This window comes from Hemiscyllium ocellatum, chromosome 11, assembly GCF_020745735.1.
Source record: "Hemiscyllium ocellatum isolate sHemOce1 chromosome 11, sHemOce1.pat.X.cur, whole genome shotgun sequence".
NCBI lineage: Eukaryota > Metazoa > Chordata > Chondrichthyes > Orectolobiformes > Hemiscylliidae > Hemiscyllium > Hemiscyllium ocellatum.
Genome location: NC_083411.1, coordinates 32,898,963 through 32,918,401, shown reverse-complemented (window position 1 = coordinate 32,918,401; position 19,439 = coordinate 32,898,963). Strand labels below are relative to the sequence as shown.

Below are 19,439 nucleotides of genomic sequence, written 5' to 3'. Positions count from 1 at the left end.
TTTTGCCTCTAACTCAAGCTGCTTCATTTTCAACTGAAATTTAGCCATCTCTAAAGATTCTGATGGCATTTCCAGCAAATGTAAATGCTGAGCTATTGCTGTAATTACCTCTCCTTTCCTCACAGAAGGGGATAGCTCTAACCCCATCTTGTCTGTTAATTCCAGCAGCTTTGCATTAGTCACCTTTTGCAAAACCTCCAGCCACTTCCTTTAGCCCCAGAGAACTCTTGGTGACTGAAAGTGCCATTGCTATCCCAAGCACTGTTTAAACCAACTGAAGTCAACACCCAGAACAAAAGACACTAACACCTACCACTCGCTGCCTTCAGGTCCAGCAACCCTAATCCCAAATTGGAACTATAGATCAAATCTCACAAAGAGCTCCCAATCTGTTATGGACCAAACAGACCCCCTCAAGTATTTCAAGAAAGTAGTTCAGACCCTAACTTTGCAAGGTGTTTTAAGCAGGTGTACAGTGGATATTCCAGGAGTGATACAACTGGCCCAACCATTAGTTTCTGTTAGCTATAATCAAATTGGCCCAAAATCCTTCAAAGCTCGACTTTTCGGAATCACGGCTTTTACGACTTCTCTGGAAAAAGAAAACCAAGAACAGCATAATCTTGTTAAAGGAGCAGTATCATCACACAAGCAAACTGGTGACTACAGAAAGCCCATAAGCATTGTGTCACTTCCATCCTTCACAAAAGCTTTTTCCCGTGCTGCTTGTAAATGACTGGGTTCTCTTCAGTTATGATACTCATAGAGATCACTAACTTTTCAGTGAATAGCTACAACAATAAAACAACAAATGCAATGACTTTTACAGTAACAAAGAAACCAAAAGCAAGATTTATTAAGTATTATTGTATGGGAAATTTATACTTAAAGCCACAGAAGATAACTTTCTGCTTTTTACAATGAACACAACCTAAAATCCTATTTCATTACTATATATTTCAATGTCTCATAAGTAGACTTTCAATTCTCTATAAAGTGATCCTGAGGGTTAACATAGATGCATAGAAAACAGAAGCAAGAAAAGGGCATTCAATTCTTTGAGCCTGTTTCATCATTCAATATGATCATGACTGATCATTCAACGCAGTACAATGTACCTCTTTCTCCCAATATGGCCATGAACATTTTAACCTGAAGAACTATATCTAAATCCTTCTTGAAAATGTCCAAATATTTGGCTTCCACTGTTTTCTGTGACAGAGAATTACACAAGCTCACCACACTCTGAGTGAAGAAATTACCCCTCATCAAGTCAGGAATTTGTGCCTTCCAGTTTCCTGTCAGTGTCATGGTGAATTACGAGCTGCTTATAAATGAGGTAAAGTTAATTGATAATGAGATGCAAATGCGTGGTGATAAGGTTCTTACCACTTACTGGTGAGGTTAGATCAAATTTACCAAAATGACAAAATTACAGCATTTAGAGGAATATCAACAATTGCTAGATGAGTAGGTGCAACTGACCTCACAGTTTTTTAAAACAATTGCTGACACCTGACAGCTTTTGTTGTCCTACAGTTTATAAATGACTGTTAAACAGATTTTATTTGCCTTTCAAAGTATTTACATTTAATCCGTGATTTTGTGGTGCCAAACTGTAGGATAAGACCCCTGCCAAAATAAAGCATGTTTCAATTCAGCACAGAATTATAATGGTCCTGAAGAATTTGGGTTTCCCTCTTGTGTGACTTACACAGTGACCACTTTGCCCTATCAGGAAAATGGGGCATAACCTTCTAATTCGGTTGAAATCTGTCTTTGACAGACTCCCACTGTTAGCACATCTAATTGTGGTATTATCTCCAAGTCTTGGACTTCTTTGCAATGAAAAGAGTCTCTTCAAATCTTAAAGAACTAAGCCACCATTTTCATGTGGACAAAATCCAGAGCTGGTCACACCATTCCACCATTTCCCCCTAAAGCATAACCATCTTTTAAAGCCTCATAGTTGTAACATATCCAGTTGCCGAGTGATGGCTTGTGAATGGACCAATAAATGATTTATTTCGTTTTTCAAAATTGATTTTGATGAATATTATTGATGTCAAGACTAAGTAAATTAAAGATTTTCTGATAGAAACTGAAATGGTCGGAAAATATCTGAAATTGAAATTTGCAGGATCTAAACAAGCTCTTTGTATTCTTTGAACTAGTTTGGACATATATCACATGCTGATATGGCATGTTGTCTTGCATCTCAAAATTGAAGTATGAAATAAAGAAAATCCATTACATTTTTGTGGGAACCATTGACCACACCTAGGTAGAGCAATGAATTTTTAAAAATTCGCTTGGTGACATGGGCATTGCTGACAAGGTTATGCATTTTGCCTGTCCCTAGTTGTCCTTGAGAAGGAGGTAGTGAGCTGCATATTTGAATTAATGCAGATAAGTTACTCCATAATGCTGTTATGGAGGGTGTTCCAGGATTTTTATCCAGCAACGGAGAAGGAACAGTAATATATTGCTGAGTGACAGTAACCTGCAAGTGGTGGTGTTCGCATGTAGCTGCTTCCTTGTCTTTGAGGTGGAAGTGGTTGTAGGTTTGTGCTGCCTGTGAATCTTTGGTGAATATCTGCAGTGCATCATGTAGATAATACACATTGCTTTGACTGAATGTTTGTGGAATTGAACTCTTTGTCCTAGATGGTATCAAGCTTCTTGAATGTTGTTAGAGCTGCTTTCGTCCAGGTAAGTGGGGAATATTCCATCACATTCCTCACTTGAGTGGACAGGCTTTGGGGAGGTGGGCAGTGAGTTACTCACTGCAGTATTCCTGGTCTGTGACGTGCTATTGTTGCCATTGTATTTATATGGCTAGTCCTGTTCAGTTTCTGGCCATGGTTGGCTGCAGGATTTGATAGTGATGATTACACCATTGAGCACCAAATAGTTAAGTTGTCTGTTCTTGGAGATGGTCATTGTGGTGTGAAGGCTACTTACGATAGTTATTATGACAGTATAGACTCCATTTAGAAATGGAGAATAATTTACAAGGGTCATATCCAGGACCAAACCAGCAGTGAGAAGCTATCATATTCAAATCAGTGACATCTGTATGTTTCACATGAAATATTTCTATATCATCCATATAATAAAGGAGTATAATTTGATTAGGGGGTGCATGATGAACAATCCAACTAAAAAGTAATGGATTTGTCAAAAAAAGATTAAAATCTCTGACATAGAAAGGCATTTATTTGTGTCAAGTCATCACTAGTAGTTCAAGATAGAAGCAGTAAATTGCCTTGCCTGTGACACCCACATCTTGAGAAAGAATGTTTTGGAAAATGAACAGCTCTGCAACACTTATTAACCAGGTTCAAGTAAATATGAATCCTTGACTGAAGTTCACTTGAGAGATGGCAATCCTTATAGATCATAAAATGTAGGAATATATTTGGGGAAGCCAAATGCAATGCAAGTTGTGTGTGAAGGAGTGAGTTAACTTTACCATTTATTTACCACATTTTTGGTACCCATTGATGCTGGACTTTTATGCATCAAACTGAAAATGAATGAGTACGGAAAGGGGGAAAAAGTGACTTTGGTTGCCTGTGTACTGTCCCCTACCTCCACTCCAAAGTCTATTGATGTTATTGAAGAGAGGGAAGAATGGAAGTGGGGATTGGAGGGGCAAGAAAGTGAAACCATCAGCCTCATTAATTTGGTAAAAACAATGACTGCAGATGCTGGAAACCAGATTCTGGATCAGTGGTGCTGGAAGAGCACAGCAGTTCAGGCAGCATCCAAAGTGCAGCGAAATCGACGTTTCGGGCAAAAGCCTTTCATCAGGAATAAAGGCAGTGAGCCTGAAGCATGGAGAGATAAGCTAGAGGAGGGTGGGGGTGGGGAGAAAGTAGCATCAGGGCAGAGGAAATGAGCTGCCTGAACTGCTGTGCTCTTCCAGCACCACTGATCCAGAATCTGGTTTCCAGCATCTGCAGTCATTGTTTTTACCTCGTTGATTTTAACACTACTGTGAATCCTCTTGCAAGGATGCCTGCCTTGAAGAAGTTTTCCTCCTCTCTCTACAAGAATCTCAGGGAGTCCCTCTTCCACTGCAACTCCCAGGTCCTGATGCTACTTTCTCCCCACCCCCACCCTCCTCTAGCTTATTTTCATGGAAGCAGACAGCAATTAGGGGTTCGATGAAGCTGACCACCTAGAGTCTGGTGGGAACTGGGGTAACAGCACTGAAACAGTTTTATTTTATGGAAAAATAGTAAGAATTTGAACAAAAAGGATTTATTTGCAATGAAATTTTAATAACCAACCTTTTTTTAATTCCATTTCCCAGGGTGTCAGCTCACCATTTGCCTTGGCCACTCTGATAAAGCAAATTTTGTGATTTTCTTTAAGACCTGCACAGATAGCAACCACAACAATTGCTGCTGATTTGGACTAATACATGGCCTAGTAACTTTATTTCAACCACCATCCACCTTTCCCAACCCTTCCTTATCCACCACTAATCAGATGGCAGAGCATAGAATTTAGTTTGTTTTGTTATAATTTTCTGTAGAACCTTAGTAGAGTACAACCCTCTTAAGGCATATTGAATACTGATTTTTTCTGACAGCGTTTGCATCTAAGCATATAGTTGCAATACCACATCGTTTGCATCTTTTCACTCTCTCATTAGACGGTTCTTTTGGGATTTGCTCATTTAATCAAACTTGGGTTCATCTGCAAATGATAATAGGCAAGGCTATTTCTTGGAAGTAATTCTTCCAGACATTAATAACCATGACATTCCTAAGGGATATAAACACCACAGGAATTTCTTCGAACAGAATATGATTTGACACCTTGCTGGCATAAAATGCAAATAGTCATTGTTGGGTTTCAAGGCTTGATGATCATCTTGCAGCATGTGATCGAAATAGTCTCTGCACTTTATGCTGATAAAGAATATAAAACAAGTTGCCTAAATTCCAAAATATCAGTGAAAATATATTTGAACAGGACTACATTCATCTGTTAGTTTAAAATCTTAGATAAGAATGATTCGTTCTCAGACGCTTAGGCCTGTTGAGTTCACACACTGTGTTGTAAAATGGAAATCTTAGGACAAAACAATCTTCAATTTTGTTTTCAAAAGCACTAATCATAAGTGAGTCAGTATCAGAAAGCATGCCTCAAAGATAATTTTAAAAAAGTAGGTTTTAATGCTACCTATTCTCCGTAATGCTCAGAAAACATCAATAATTCAAAATCAGTCTGAAAAGTCAAAGTAATCTGATTATAGCCCAAGGGATGATGGAGGCAAAGGTAGGACTTTTCCCCTCCCCATCTCATTATATAAATGTTTTTCTTCACACTATGTACAACTTATGATCGATGGGTTGGTAGATACAGTGTAGCTGTCTGAACTTTCATGTGTGCATTCTCTCTTCAGAAATACTAAAAGAAATTACACAGCAGTTGGTATGTTGTGATGGGTAATTAACCCTGCGTTAACCCCCTACATGCATATTACATGTTTCAGAGAGCATTATCCAAATGTCGTTCAGTTAAATAGTGGGCCTTTGTGATGTTGATGTTCTTTTCTTATATTGATATTTATTCAACAGGGTGCTGGTAGACTTACCTTGAATTCCATCTGTTGTAGTTTGATTCATTCTTTTCTTGCTTCTTATCCTTCAGTTCTCTTGCCAAAGGCAGTGAGATTCATAGCAACACAAACTCCAACAGAGTCTCTGAGAGACAGTATCGAATTCACCCAAGCCCAAACAAGGACTGGGCACAATTTCAACCACATCAATGCAAGGAGCATCAGGAATAAGAGTGAACTTAAAGCATGGATCTGTACTAGAACTATGATGTTGTGGCCATAACGGAGACACAAATTTTACAGAGGCAGGAATGATTGCTGGATGTTTCAGGGTTTAGATCTTTTAAAAAGGACAGGGACTGGGAAAAAAAAGAGGAGGGGGACTAGCATTGGTAGTTAGAGAGTGCATCACAGCTGCAGAAAAGAAGGTTGTTGAGGAGGGTTTGTCGACTGAGTCAGTATGGGTGGAAGTCAGCAATAGGAAAGGAACAGTCACTTTATTGGGTGTTTTCTATAGATCCTCCAACCACCCCCCACCCCCACCCCCACCCCACCCCAACAGCGGCAGAGAGATGGAAGAACAAATTGGACAGCAGATCTTGAAAAGGTGCAGATATAATAGAGCTGTTGCTATGGGTGACTTCAACTTCCCCAATATTGATTGAAATCTCTTTAGTGCAGATGGTCTGGATGAAGCCAATTTTGTCAGGTGTGTCCAGGAGGGATTCCTGATTCAACATGTAGATAGACCGACAAGTGGGGAGGCCATATTGGATTCGGTGCTAGGCAATGAGCCAGGCAAGGTGTCAGATCTCTCGGTGGGAGAGCATTTCAGTGACATGACCACAACTGCCTCACCTTTACTGTAGCCAAGGAGAGGGATAGGAGCAGACAGTATTGGAAGGTATTTAATTGGGGGAGGGGAAATTATCCTGCTATTAGACAGGAGCTATGGAGTATAAATTGGGAATAATTGCCCTATGGGAAAGGCACAACACAAATGTGGATTCTGTTTAAGGAACACTTGTTGCGAGTGTTAGATATCCTTGCCCCACCGAGACAGTCAAGGAATGGTAGGGTGAAGGAGCCTTAGAAGACAAGAGCAAAGGAGCTTCTTGTCAAAAGGAAGAAGGAAGCTTACTTAACGTTGAGGAAGTAAAGATCTGGCACAGCCTTGGAGGATGGCACAGTGGTTAGCACTGCTGCCTCACAGCGCCTGTAGACCCGGGTTCAATTCCCGACTCAGGCGACTGACTGTGTGGAGTTTGCACGTTCTCCCCGTGTCTGCGTGGGTTTCCTCCGGGTGCTCCGGTTTCCTCCCACAGTCCAAAGATGTGCGGGTCAGGTGAATTGGCCAAGCTAAATTGCCCGTAGTGTTAGGTAAGGGGTAAATGTAGGGGTATGGGTGGGTTGCGCTTCGGCGGGTCGGTGTGGACTTGTTGGGCCGAAGGGCCTGTTTCCACACTGTAAGTCTAATCTAAAACTCAAAAATGAACTGAGTAGAGCTAGGAGGAGGCACAAAAAAGCCTTAATGGGAAGGATTAGGGAAAACCCAAAAGCGTTCTATATGTACGTGAGGAATAAGAGAATGATCAGAGAGAGGTTAGAGCCTATTAGGGATCATGGAGGGAACTTATGTCTGGAGTCTGAAGAGGTAGGGGAGGCCCTAAATGATTATCTAGCTTCAGTATTCAATGGAGAGAGGGACCTTGTTGATACTAAGAACACTGTGGACCAGGTTAATAGGCTTGAACAGATTGATATTAAGTTGATGTGCTGGAAATTCTGGGAAGCATCAAGATAGATAAGTCCCCAGGTCCAGACCAGATATATCTAGAGTTACTACAGGAAGCAAGGAATGAGATTGCTGCGCCTCTTGTGATGATCTTTGCATCCTCTCTCTCCATGGAAGTAGTACAGGATGATTGGAGGGAGACATGTGTTGTCCCTCTGTTCAATAAAGGGAATTGGGAAATCCCTGGGAATTACAGACCAGTCAGTCTTTTGTCTGTGGTAAGCAAGGCACTGGAAAGGATTCTGAGAGATAGGATTCATGACTATTTGTAAAAATATAATTTAATTAAAGATAGTCAGCATGGCTTTATGAGGGGCAGGCCATACTTCACAACCTTATTGAGTTATTTGAGAATGTGATGAGACAAGTTGACCAAGGTCGAGCAGTGGATTTGCTGTATATGGATTTCAGTAAGGATTTGACAAAATTTCCCATGGTAAGCTCATTCAGAAAGTTGGGAGGTATGGGATAAAGGGAAATTTGGTTGTCTGGTTAAAGAATTGGCTGGCTGAAAGAAGAGAGCGAGTGGTAATGGATGGAAAGCATTCCGCCTGGAGGTCGGTAACCAGTGATGTCCCATAGGGATCTGTTCTTGGGCCTCTGCTCTTAGTAGTTTTTATAAATTATTTGGATGAAGAAGTGGAAGGGTGGATTAGTAAATTTGCTGATGACACAAAGATTGGTGGTGTTGTAGATCGTGTCGAGGGTTGTTGCAGGCCACAACAAGACATTGACAGGATGCAGAGCTGGGCTGAGAAGTGGTAGATGGAGTTCAACCTGGGAAAGTATGAAGTGATTCATTTTGGAATGCTGAATAGTGTTAAAGGCAGGATTCTTGGCAGTGTGGAGGATCAGTGGGATCTTGGGGTCCATGTACATAATCTCTCAAAGTTGCCACCCAAGTTGAAAGGGTTGTAAAGAAAGTGTATGGTGTTTTGGCTTTCATAAACTGGCAATTGAGTTTAAGAGGCATGAGGTTTAGCTGAAGCTATACAAAACCATACTTGGAATATTGTGTCCAGTTCTGGTTGCTTCATTATAGGAAGGATGTAGATGCTTTAGAAAAGATGCAGAGGAGATTTACCAGGATGCTGCCTGGATTGGAGGGCTTGTCTTATGAAAAGAAGTTGAGTGAGTTAGTGCTTTTCACACTGGAGAGAAGGAAGAGAGATGACTTATAGAGGCGTACAAGATAATGAGGGCCATAGATAGAATAGATAGCCAGAGACTTTTCCCCAGGGCAGAAATATCTGTCACTAGGGGTCATATTTTTAAAATGATTAGAGGAAGGCATGGGGAGATGTCAGAGGTAGATTCTTTATGCAGAGACTGGTGACTATGTGGAATGCAGTGCCAGAGGTCAGAGACACTAGGGACATTTCAACGACTGCTAGACAAGCATATGGATGGCAGTAAATTGAGAGGTGTGTATCTTAGATTGAGATAAATCCTTGGCACGATATCGTGGACTGAAGGGCCTGTACTCTGCTGTACTGTTCTATGTTCTATGTTCCATCAGTTGACTGAGCCAGCAAATCCCTAAAGGAGTCGGAGTTGCTGTGGCAACATACATGTTGTAGCCTGGAGCTACTGTTGACAATGGCAGAGTCTCCAATTTCCATCTGTTACATGGCTGACCAGCAATCTTTCCCATTCTTGCCATCTGCCATTGGCATGTATTGTCTTATTGAATAGATTTAGAAGTTCACATTTAAGTTGTTTGGCTCCATTGCAAATGCCCTTTCATTGACTATAAAGTCCTGGGAGTGTGATTTAGAATCAGTCATAGATATCTACAGCACAGAAACAGACTCTTTGGCGCAACTCACCCATACCAATCAAATAGCACAAATTAATCTAGTCCCATCTACCAGCATTTGCTACATATCTCTCTGAACCCTTCCTATTCATATACCCATCCAGATGCCCTTTAATTATTGTAAATGCACCAGATTGCACCACTTCCTCCAGCAGCTCATTCGATACACACACCGCCCTCTACATGAAAAAGTTGCCCCTTCAGTCCCTTTTAAATCTTTCTCCTCTTACCTTAAACCTTTGCCCTCTCGTTGACCTGAAGGTTATGGTTCAGAGGCAGGGATATTACCCATTGCACCACAAGACATCCAGTAGTTTCTTGTATCCTTTTATAACTAAAGTAAATAACATGTAAATCAGATGTAAATATCAAATTGATTTTCAAAATAATGAAACTAATTTGTTGAACCTTTCCCTTTGTGTATGATCAAGATTCTGTCTTTTTTCCAATTATGTCACAGAAGTATAATTTAGTGTTTACTTTTGTCCTTTTTTTATGATATGTAGGCATTCACTGGCAAAGCCAACACTTGTCATCATCCCCTTGGGCTGAATGAAAAGGGCAATTAAGAGATACATGTAGGCTAGAATAGAAAAGGTTAGCAGATTTCCTTCCCTAAAAGGCATTAGTGAACCCAATTTTTTTTCACTAATTTATGATAGCTTCACATTGTGACTGAGACTAGCCTTCAATTTATAGGTTTTATTTTATTAATCTTGTTTTTGCAATGATTTGCATATTTCTTGTGCGAATTTGTCCTTACAATTATAGCATTTAAAAGACATCTGGATGTGTGTATGAATAGGAGGGATTTAAAGGGATACGGGTGAATTGCTGCCAAGTGGGACTAGATTAGATTGGGATATGTGGTCAGCTTGGACAAGTTGAACCGAAGGGTTTGTTTTTGTGCTGTAGATCTCTATGATTCCTGTAGATCTCTATGATTCTATGACTTTATGACTCCATGGCTTAAAATAAACAGCTTTGTGTTTCTCATTATTTACGTGGAAAGAGGTTTTCAAGTATCCTTGAGTTTTCAGAATCCAGTCAGTGTGATGATACATAGAATGGAATTTTATGGAGGCCTGATCAAATCGGGCTACAATGAGATTCGTGGCCAAGTCCGACTCGAAGTCTGGCAAGGGCTATCTTGGTGCTGGGAGTAACTAGCTGAACCTAGGGATGAGGTGAGTTTCTTTCTAGGTGGTACAAGATGGAGAAAGTGAGGACTGCAGATGCTGGAGATCAGAACTGAAAATGTGTTGCTGGAAAAGCGCAGCAGGTCAGGCAGCATCCAAGGAGCAGGAGAATCAACGTTTCAGGCAAGAGCCCTTCATGCAGGTGGTACAAGTGGCCAATTAAAGGTAATTAGGGCTTCATAAATGTCATACTAATGGCACAACTCACAGATATGTGGTTTCCTGTTGAATCAAATGTGCTAAACAAATTAGATGCTGAGAATTTTGATGTGGAAGTCAAAGAGATATTTGGTGACTTTGCCTTGCTGCTGGGTGTGAGGATCCTGAATATTGCTCAGCACCAACCAGCTTCTCAGTGCAAGATCCATGGGCACCAGCCACATGCATCCCGAGCACATGGACATTAGCATATGACATTAATCAACCTTTCGCAATTCTCATGGCACTTAGAACATCAAGACACTTAGAACATCAGACCTGCATTGCACTGTGCACCACCAGCTGGTGTTGAAAGGCTGCTATTTGGAAACCTTTTGCTCAGGGGCATGTACCTCGTGCTCACATATTGTCTCAGGCTCCAGTCAGAACTGTTCACATGCTGGTTCATGCCTAAGTAGATGTCGAAAGCATCCATACCCTACTTTGCCTTGCCTTGGCATGCCATGCCAGTCCTATTAGTGCATTACCACTTCAGGTCGAGCCTAAAGTGCATCAAAATTGCTGTTTTAATAGAGTCATAGAGATGTACAGCATGGCAACAGACCCTTCGGTCCAACCCGTCCATGCCGACCAGACATCCCAACCCAATCTAGTCCCACCTGCCAGCACCCAGCCCATATCCCTCCACACCCTTCCTATTCATATACCCATCCAAATGCCTCTTCAATGTTGTAATTGTACCAGCCTCCACCACATCCTCTGGCAGTTCATTCCATACATGTATTACCCTCTGCGTGAAAACAATTGTCCCTTAGATCTCTTTTATATCTTTCCCCTCTCAGCTTAAACCTATGCCCTCTAGTTCTGGACTCCCCAACCCCAGGGAAAAGACTTTGTCTATTTATCCTATTCATGCCCCTCATAATTTTGTAACTCTATAAGGTCACCCCTCAGCCTCTGACGTTCCAGGGAAAACAGCCCCAGCCTGTTCAGCCTCTCCCTGTAACTCAGATCCTCCAACCTCCTTTAAGTTCTCCTTTAAGTATACATATAGGCTGCTTATCACTTTTGCCAGTCGAAATATTGTCTGAGGGTCAGGGAGACATTTTGCTGTGTGGCACACCTGTACATCAATCTATCATCCATTGCCCATGCCAACTGTCTACGCATAAACACGCTGCACTTTTGTTCATCCAAATGGCCATACCTGAAGGTGAGGAGACAGTTCGTCTTTGGTTCAATCTAGATAGCCCTGATAGTTTTAATCACAAGGAGTGTGCGCACAATCCAGGAAATTGTCAATTGCCATTTGTCCATTTGGGCCAGGCACACTTAGGAGATATGATTAACTTTAGTCCAGAAAGTGAGCAATAGTTCTGTAAAGCCATCACAAACAGGGGAATTACATAGTATTTCAGGGAGCTGCAAATACAGCATTCAGATGTCTGGGCAGTCATTTCTAGAGGCTGCTTGTTGAAGTCAGCCAGAGGTCTGAGGCAAATACAGATCTGTGGACTGTGCAATGATCCTTTGAAAGGTTGAAAGGGATGGCGGTAGGGGTACCTTGAGGATCATTGCATAAAGGGGTTGGGGAAGTCAAGGCTGAGTGGTGAAAATAAAGGCATGTGTTGAGATGGGGGCAAGAACAACAATAGTAGGAAAATTGAGGTGTTATGGGGGTTAGGCAAAAAGAGCAATGGAAGTAATGATAATCTATGGGAGGATGGATATTGGTAGTGACCATAACTGTGACCTCCACAGGGGGAGAGGAAAGAATCAGGATGGGTATTCCTAATGGGTAATTTTGGTGCTAAGAGGTCGGAGAGGACAGACGGAGGCAAAGATTAATACGATGGGTCTTCATTATGGGCGGTGAGAAAGAAACGATTGAGGTAATGCAAGGGAAAACAGGACCTAGGAGCTCAACATTGGGGAAGGCTAGCTGTTGACTGGACAGAGTCAAGTGCTGACGGTATCCCCCTTAAGCTGCATTCCTGCAATCACTTGCCATTCTCGAGATGTGAAAAGCAACTGAGAAATCATTGTGGCAGTACCCAGGGTAAACTGAGTCTGTCAAAAAGTGTGACACTGGAAAAGCTCAGCAGGTCAGATAGCTTCCAAGGAGCAGAAGAGTCAATGTTTTGGGCATAAGTCCTTCTACACGAATGAACTGCATCCAAGTCAGTTTGATTGGTGAAAGGACAGGATTCACAACTGCTGGACCTTTGAACATTAAAGGGGAAAATACATGGAGCATACCGTTGCAAAGTATAACTACATTTAATTATGATTTAATTAGCAATAGTTCTTTTTGGCCATTTACAGTGTATGTAAATTACTATACCTACATTCCAATGCTCATCAAAGATAATTTGCACCAAGCCATTGGTGCGTTTACATTTAACATTATCATCTCAATGATGCAGATGTGTTTGGAAATTACTTTAAGAAGGAGTAAATGATGACCAAAAGTGTCTTATCACTTGTGAAACTTCAAAGAGTTTGCTTGATCAGTATTTATTGCCCGCCTCTCATTTCCCTTGAGAAAGTGGTGGTGAGCTGCCTTTTTGAACTACTGCAGTCCCTGGTATGTTGAGATACCAATAGTGCTCTGTTAGGGAAATTTCCAAGATTTTGACCCAGCAACAGTGAATTAAAGGCAATAAAATTCCAAATCAGAATGGTGAATAAACTGGAGGGGAAATTGTATTCATTATCATTCTTGCTGTCATTGTCCTTTGAGGCAGGAGAGATTGAAGATTTGGAATGTGTGATGGATCATTGATGAGTTTCTACTGTGCACCTTGTACACAGCATATTCTGAACATTGGTGGGGAAGGAGCTGAATCTTGACAATAAGGAGGCAGTCAAATGGATTGCTGTATCCTTGATAGTGTTGGACATTTTGCGTATTGTTGCAGCTGCATTCATCCAGACATATGGAAAGTATTCCTCAATACGCGTGATCTGTGCCTCATAGATGGTAGCCAGGCACTGGAGAGACAAAGGATGAATTTCTCACTGTAGAATTCATAGCCTCTGACCTTTTTTTTATGTTCTGCTTCTGTGTGAGCCCAAATACCCCATACATATATAAAAAAAAAACACAGTAATAATTTTAAATGACTGCATCATCAAATAAAAGAATTAGTGAGAATAGAAAGGCTGCACCCCAAAATCAAAACGTAGCCAGCAAAGTACATTTTTGTGTCATGGTGGTAGTTACGTTAGGCTATGGCCCACAGTCTGTTAAGAAACCAAATGTCCAGTTAATAGGTCTGTTTGAAATCTGACACATTTCATATGGTGGTAAAATCACACAACACAATGGATGGTATTCTCATTGTGAAGATGGGATTTTGTCTCCATTAGGTTTGTGATGTAGTCACTCTTACCACCATTGTCATGGACAGGTGGCAATTTCAACATAGAAATTGGTTTTTTTTTCTGATAAGGGATGTGGGCACCGCTAACAAGGCCAGTATATATTGCCCTTTGCTAGTTTCCCATGAAGTTGTTGGCTCTCCAAGCCATTTCAGAGGACAATTAGGAGTCAACTACATTGCTGTGGGACTGGAGTCACTTGTACACCAGACCAGGTCGAGCTAGGGAATCAACTGTGGTTCAATGAAGAGGTCATGGCAGGAACAGCACCAGGCATACCTAAACATGAGGTGTCTGCCAGTTACAACACAGGACTACTGGCATGCAAAACATCATAAGCAGCATGTAATACAGGGCTGAGTGATTCACACCAATAGATCAAATCTAAGCTATTCAGTCCTGCCACATCCAGTAGTGAATTGCAGTGGACAATCAAACAACTCACTGGAGGAAGAGGTTCCAAAATATCCCCACTCTGATGGGGGACCTCTGCAGATCAGAGTAAAAGATAACACTGCTACATGTACAATAATCTTCTGCCACAAGTACTGGTTGGAATAGAGAAATAGCAATGAAGCTAAATTGTGTCTGTTTTCACAAAAAAAAGTCATAAGAAATCTTCCAGAATTAGATTAAAGGAAGTACCTGGGAGAATGAGGTTCTGAAGGAAACTGGTAAGAAGGTTATACTAGATAAAATAAATAATGATGAAGGTCCAGTTTCTAACAGACTGCAGTGCAGAGTGTTCAATGAGGCGGCTATAGCACTTTGTTATGTCAGAAAGGAAAGAGGGAAAATTAAGGAACTACAGACCTTATATGAGTTGTGGGGAAAATGTGAGAAAAGGATATGATCACTGTCCACTTGGATCAAAATGATCTGGATAGGCATGGTCAGTGCAGATTTGAGAACAGGAAGACATGTTTGACAAAATTGGAGCTTTTTGAGGGTTTTACTGACAAAATACAAACAAAACAGCCCAAATGGTCACCATGTATATCAATTAATTGAAAATGGTGACTAAATGCAATATTTCAAAATTTACAGATGATACAAAGCTAAGTAGGAATCTGTGTTTTGGGGAAGATGCAACCTGTTTTTGGGAAGATTTGGACAGTTTAGTGATTGGGCAAGAACCGAACAGATGGAATATAATGGAGAAAATTTTCAATTTTCCTGCTTTGGGAGGAAGAACAAATGTACGGATGAATACTTGAATGGTCAGAGGTTGAAAAGTGTAGATGTGGAAAGCGTTGTGGTTTATCTTGTCAATGAGCCATGGAAGGCTAACACTGATGGCAGATGCAGCAAGCTTTTGGGAATGGTAAGAAAATGGTAGTCTTCCAAAATGGTACAAGGAGTTTTTAGTACATGAGTAATGAAGTCCAGATTCAATTGTATAAGATTGTGGTTAGACTGAACAGAAAGCATTGTGTTTGGTTTTAGTCTCCTTACCTCAAGAAGGATATTATTGCCAAAGAGATAGTGCAATGCCAGTTCAATAGACTTGTTCCTGGATGGTAGAACTGTCCTATGAACAGAGATTGAGCAAACTGTACCTGCATTCTCTAGAATTTTGAAGAATGAAAAGGCTCTCATTGGAAATATGTTAAAGGATAGCATGGTAGATGCAGGTAGGATATTTTCCCTTGTTGGAGAGATTAGAACCAAAAGGGTACAATTTAAAAATAAGAGGGATGCCATTTAGTACCTAGATGAGGAAAAATTGTTTTACTCATAGGGTGGTGAGCCTTTGAAATTCTCTAGTCAGTGGTGTACAGGATTGTGGGATTAATATGGATAAAAGACATTGAAGTTTTCACCCAAGTGATTATCTTAAATGGTGGAGCAGAGTTGACAAGCTAAACAGTTTACTTTTGTTCCTATGTTCCTATCCCACTCCTGTACTTGGCGTGAGCAGAGTAATATTGGCATCAACTGTCCTTTTAACAGGGGGACTGGTGCTGTTTTCATGTCTGTGTACCTTCTCTATTATGAGATGAGCTCAGGGTTGAGTAGGAAGATGGTGGGCTAATAATCTTCCCACTCTGACATGCCTGCCCACCTCTAAAAAACACAGCCAGCAAGGGGCCCATATTCTTTCTGATCACATTATTTCCAATGCTGTGTCTTCCTAATTATAAGTTGCTGATTTAAAATACTTTTATTTTGCAATATTATCAATTCTACTGTTGGTTTCTATTTTAGAAGAGAATTATCCTGCTTCTTGTGTCTATAATCACAGGTTCCTGCTTTCTTGTTCCTAAACTGAAGGATTCCTCCAGTTTACAGTATGATCCTGAGGCGTCTTGAGAGGGGAGAAAGAATGACATCTGTTTTGGAAATAAGGGTTTGCCCATTGAAGACAAATAAGGAGGATTTTTTCTCACAGAAATCATGTCTCCAGAATTCTCTTCTTCAAAAGACATTGGAAGCATAATCTTTGAATATTTTTAAGGCAGAGGCAGATTGAGTATTGTTAAGGAAGGGGGATGAAAGTCTGTCAGATAGGAATATGGAGTAATCAGATTAACCATGATCTTATTGAATGGTGCAGTAATCTCCAAGGGCTAAGTGGCTGAGTCTTGCTCCACATTTGTATGTTGGTCTGATCATCTGTTAAGAAGGTATAGTTTATTCCATGTTAGGAAATGGGTATACATTACATTTCTATGATTACCATTTTTAAGAGGACCAGATGGTGAGCATCTGGTGATCCCAAGCTATTCTGCCCCATCAGTCCATATGATATAAGCAAAGTGATTGCACTCAACAATGTGAACCCCGAACAGAATATTTTAAACATAGCTGCCTTGCCCATGTTTGACCTCATACCATGAGATGTCACAGGATCTGGAAGCAACTTTAAAGACTCCAAGGATACTCCCTTCAGATCATCCTGCCAGAGGAATGGGATTTAACTGGTAATGATCATGTCAAAAACATCTCCTGTGAGGTGAGATTTTGTTCCAGTTTATTGCCTCAGTCTTCAGTGGGACAGCTCTCCCAATTTATGTACAAGCCCCAAATGTTAGGAAGATGGTCTTTGTAGAGTGAAGGACTTAGCTTTCCATTGTTGTTCGTAGTGCCTATGTTGGTTCCCAGCCGGCTGTCCTGTTCCACTCCTTTTATTTGACTTTCAGTACAAATGGGTGCCTTACTAGGCCAACTCAGATGGCATTTAAGAATAAACCATACAGCTGTTAGTCTGGAATCACACCTATGCCACATCAGATTACCTTCCCTAAAGAGATTGTTTTTTACCAGATTTATTAATTTTAGTTCAAATTCCACCATCTGTTCTGCTGGGAATTAAACCAAGATTTAAAAGGGATTTCAAAGAGAAATGAGCTTGGTCCTCTCGAATACTGGTTCAGTGAAAATACCACTACCCCACCTTTCCCCTCATGGATGATGTCCAAGTTAATTAACTGAATTTTCTGGAAAGGTGATGATGTTTAAAGTTCTCCATAAAAACCATTGCTTGATTAAAGTTCAGACATGACTGGTATTTCTCTGCAGTCCTGTTAAAATGAAAAGCCATTGGTTTTGAAGTCACACTGAGTGTCTTTGAAAGCATTGGCATTAAATTTCTTAGCGCACTTTATAAGACATTAACCAATACACATTAAAATAGTTAATACCTCAGTTAAAATGACAGTTGAAGTAATTTAGTTTTCATGCTGCATAATTTTCAACGAGCTGGTTAAGTCAACTTGTATTGTACAGAGCCACAGCAAATCTGTCCCCACTTAGCTTTACAAAAGATTTTGTGATATTCATGACAGTATCAAATTGCTGCAACCAACAGTAAAGCACAGATTGTTCACTTGCACATGGATTGAGACAATGGTTCGTGAGCCACCGAAAGCAGTTGTTTATATTTGCTACAGCAACAATAAGCCTCCAGCAATGTGGAGAATTACTTGCTCGTACAATATTCTATGCCCTAGAGGTGCTGGGAACTGTATCATTTTTATTGCCCCTACTACCAGCCATTGTGTTATAATGTAAATGCAATGTACTCAGCCTCTGTCAGCAGAAGATGTTTAACTTTGCCTTTAATATGTATTCTAGCAGACGAATCCAGCAACAACAATCTTGTCTGAAGCACAGAACGAAGGTGCAAATAATATAAACAAAGAATTTTTTTTCCAGCTAACCCACATATGAATTTAAGTACGCAGTTGCAACAAGGCAGTGAAAAAGGCAAATGGTATATTGGTTTTTGTAGTGCGACAATTCGTATGTAGGAGCAGGGATGTTTTCCGGAGTAAGGGTGAGGCCTTTTAGGACAAAGATGAGGAGAAATTTCTTCACTAAGAGAGTGATGATCCTGTGAAATTATCTCCCACAGGAAAGCAGTGAGTCCAAAACATTGAAGACTGTCTCAAAAGAAATATATATCGTTCTTGAGATTAAGATGATGGAAAGGCAGGAAGAGGGAACTGAGTTTGATGATTAGTCATAATCATTTTGCATGGCCAAACAGACTTGAAGGACCAAATGGCCTACTCCTACTCCCAATCTGATGTTTCCAAATGCAAAGGCATTGATAAATAGGTCTGATCAATATGTGCACTCAAGCCCTGATTATGGACAAAAATATCAAAGTAAAAAATTGAGCTTTGATTATCCACATTACTACTTAAATGGGAGTTGGAATGTGGTATTGTATAACCAAACAAAATACACAAATTTGTTGATTGTATTCACATTGCCTGACCTGCACTGCTTTTTCAGCACCACACTTTTCAACTCTGATCCCCAGCATCTTCTGTCCTGACCTTCTCCTGAACTAGAACATTAATCATCCTAGTTGCTGACAAATCCAATAGCAACATTTAAAAACACATCTTCAGTCAGCGGCTATCTAGAATGTGAAATTCACTATTTGGGAAGGTTTACTTTCTTTTACTGTGATGGAGACAACACTGGCTAAACCAACATATATTGTCCATTTCTAATTGTCCTGGAGAAGTTGTTGGCCTTCATGAATTACTGCAACCCATGTGTAGGTATAACCACAGTATTGTTTTAGAGACAATTCTTGGATTTTGATCAAGCAACACTGAGGAATATTGATATAGTTCCAGAGAGGAACATGCAAGTTCCGTATACCTATTGATCTTCTCCTTCAAGGTGGTAGTTGTCACAGTTTTAGAAGGCACTGTTGGAGGTGCCTTGATGATTTATTACTGTGCATCTTGGAGCAAGATAGGCACTACTGTCACTGTGTGTCAAGAGTGGAGGGAATAGTTGTTGAATGTGGTGGATGAGGTGGCAAGCAAAGAGGCTGCTTTGTCTTAAATGGTGTTGAGCTTGTTGAGTGTTTTCAGACACACACCCATTCAAAACAAGTGGACAGCTTCCCATCACATGCCTGAATTGTACCTTGTAGATAATGGACAGGCTCTGAGGAATCAAGACATGATTTACTTGCCACAAAATTTCTGGTCCTTGACCTGCTTTTGTAACTCCAGTATTTATATATTGTCCAGTTCA

At 40.6% G+C, this 19,439-nt stretch overlaps 1 protein-coding gene across 3 annotated transcripts in view; it reads left to right on the top strand.

Moving 5' to 3' along the window:
• Nucleotides 1-19,439, top strand: part of tenm1 (teneurin transmembrane protein 1) — an 833,960-nt gene that overhangs the window by 424,278 nt on the left and 390,243 nt on the right. The gene's annotated exons all lie outside the window — the stretch shown is intronic.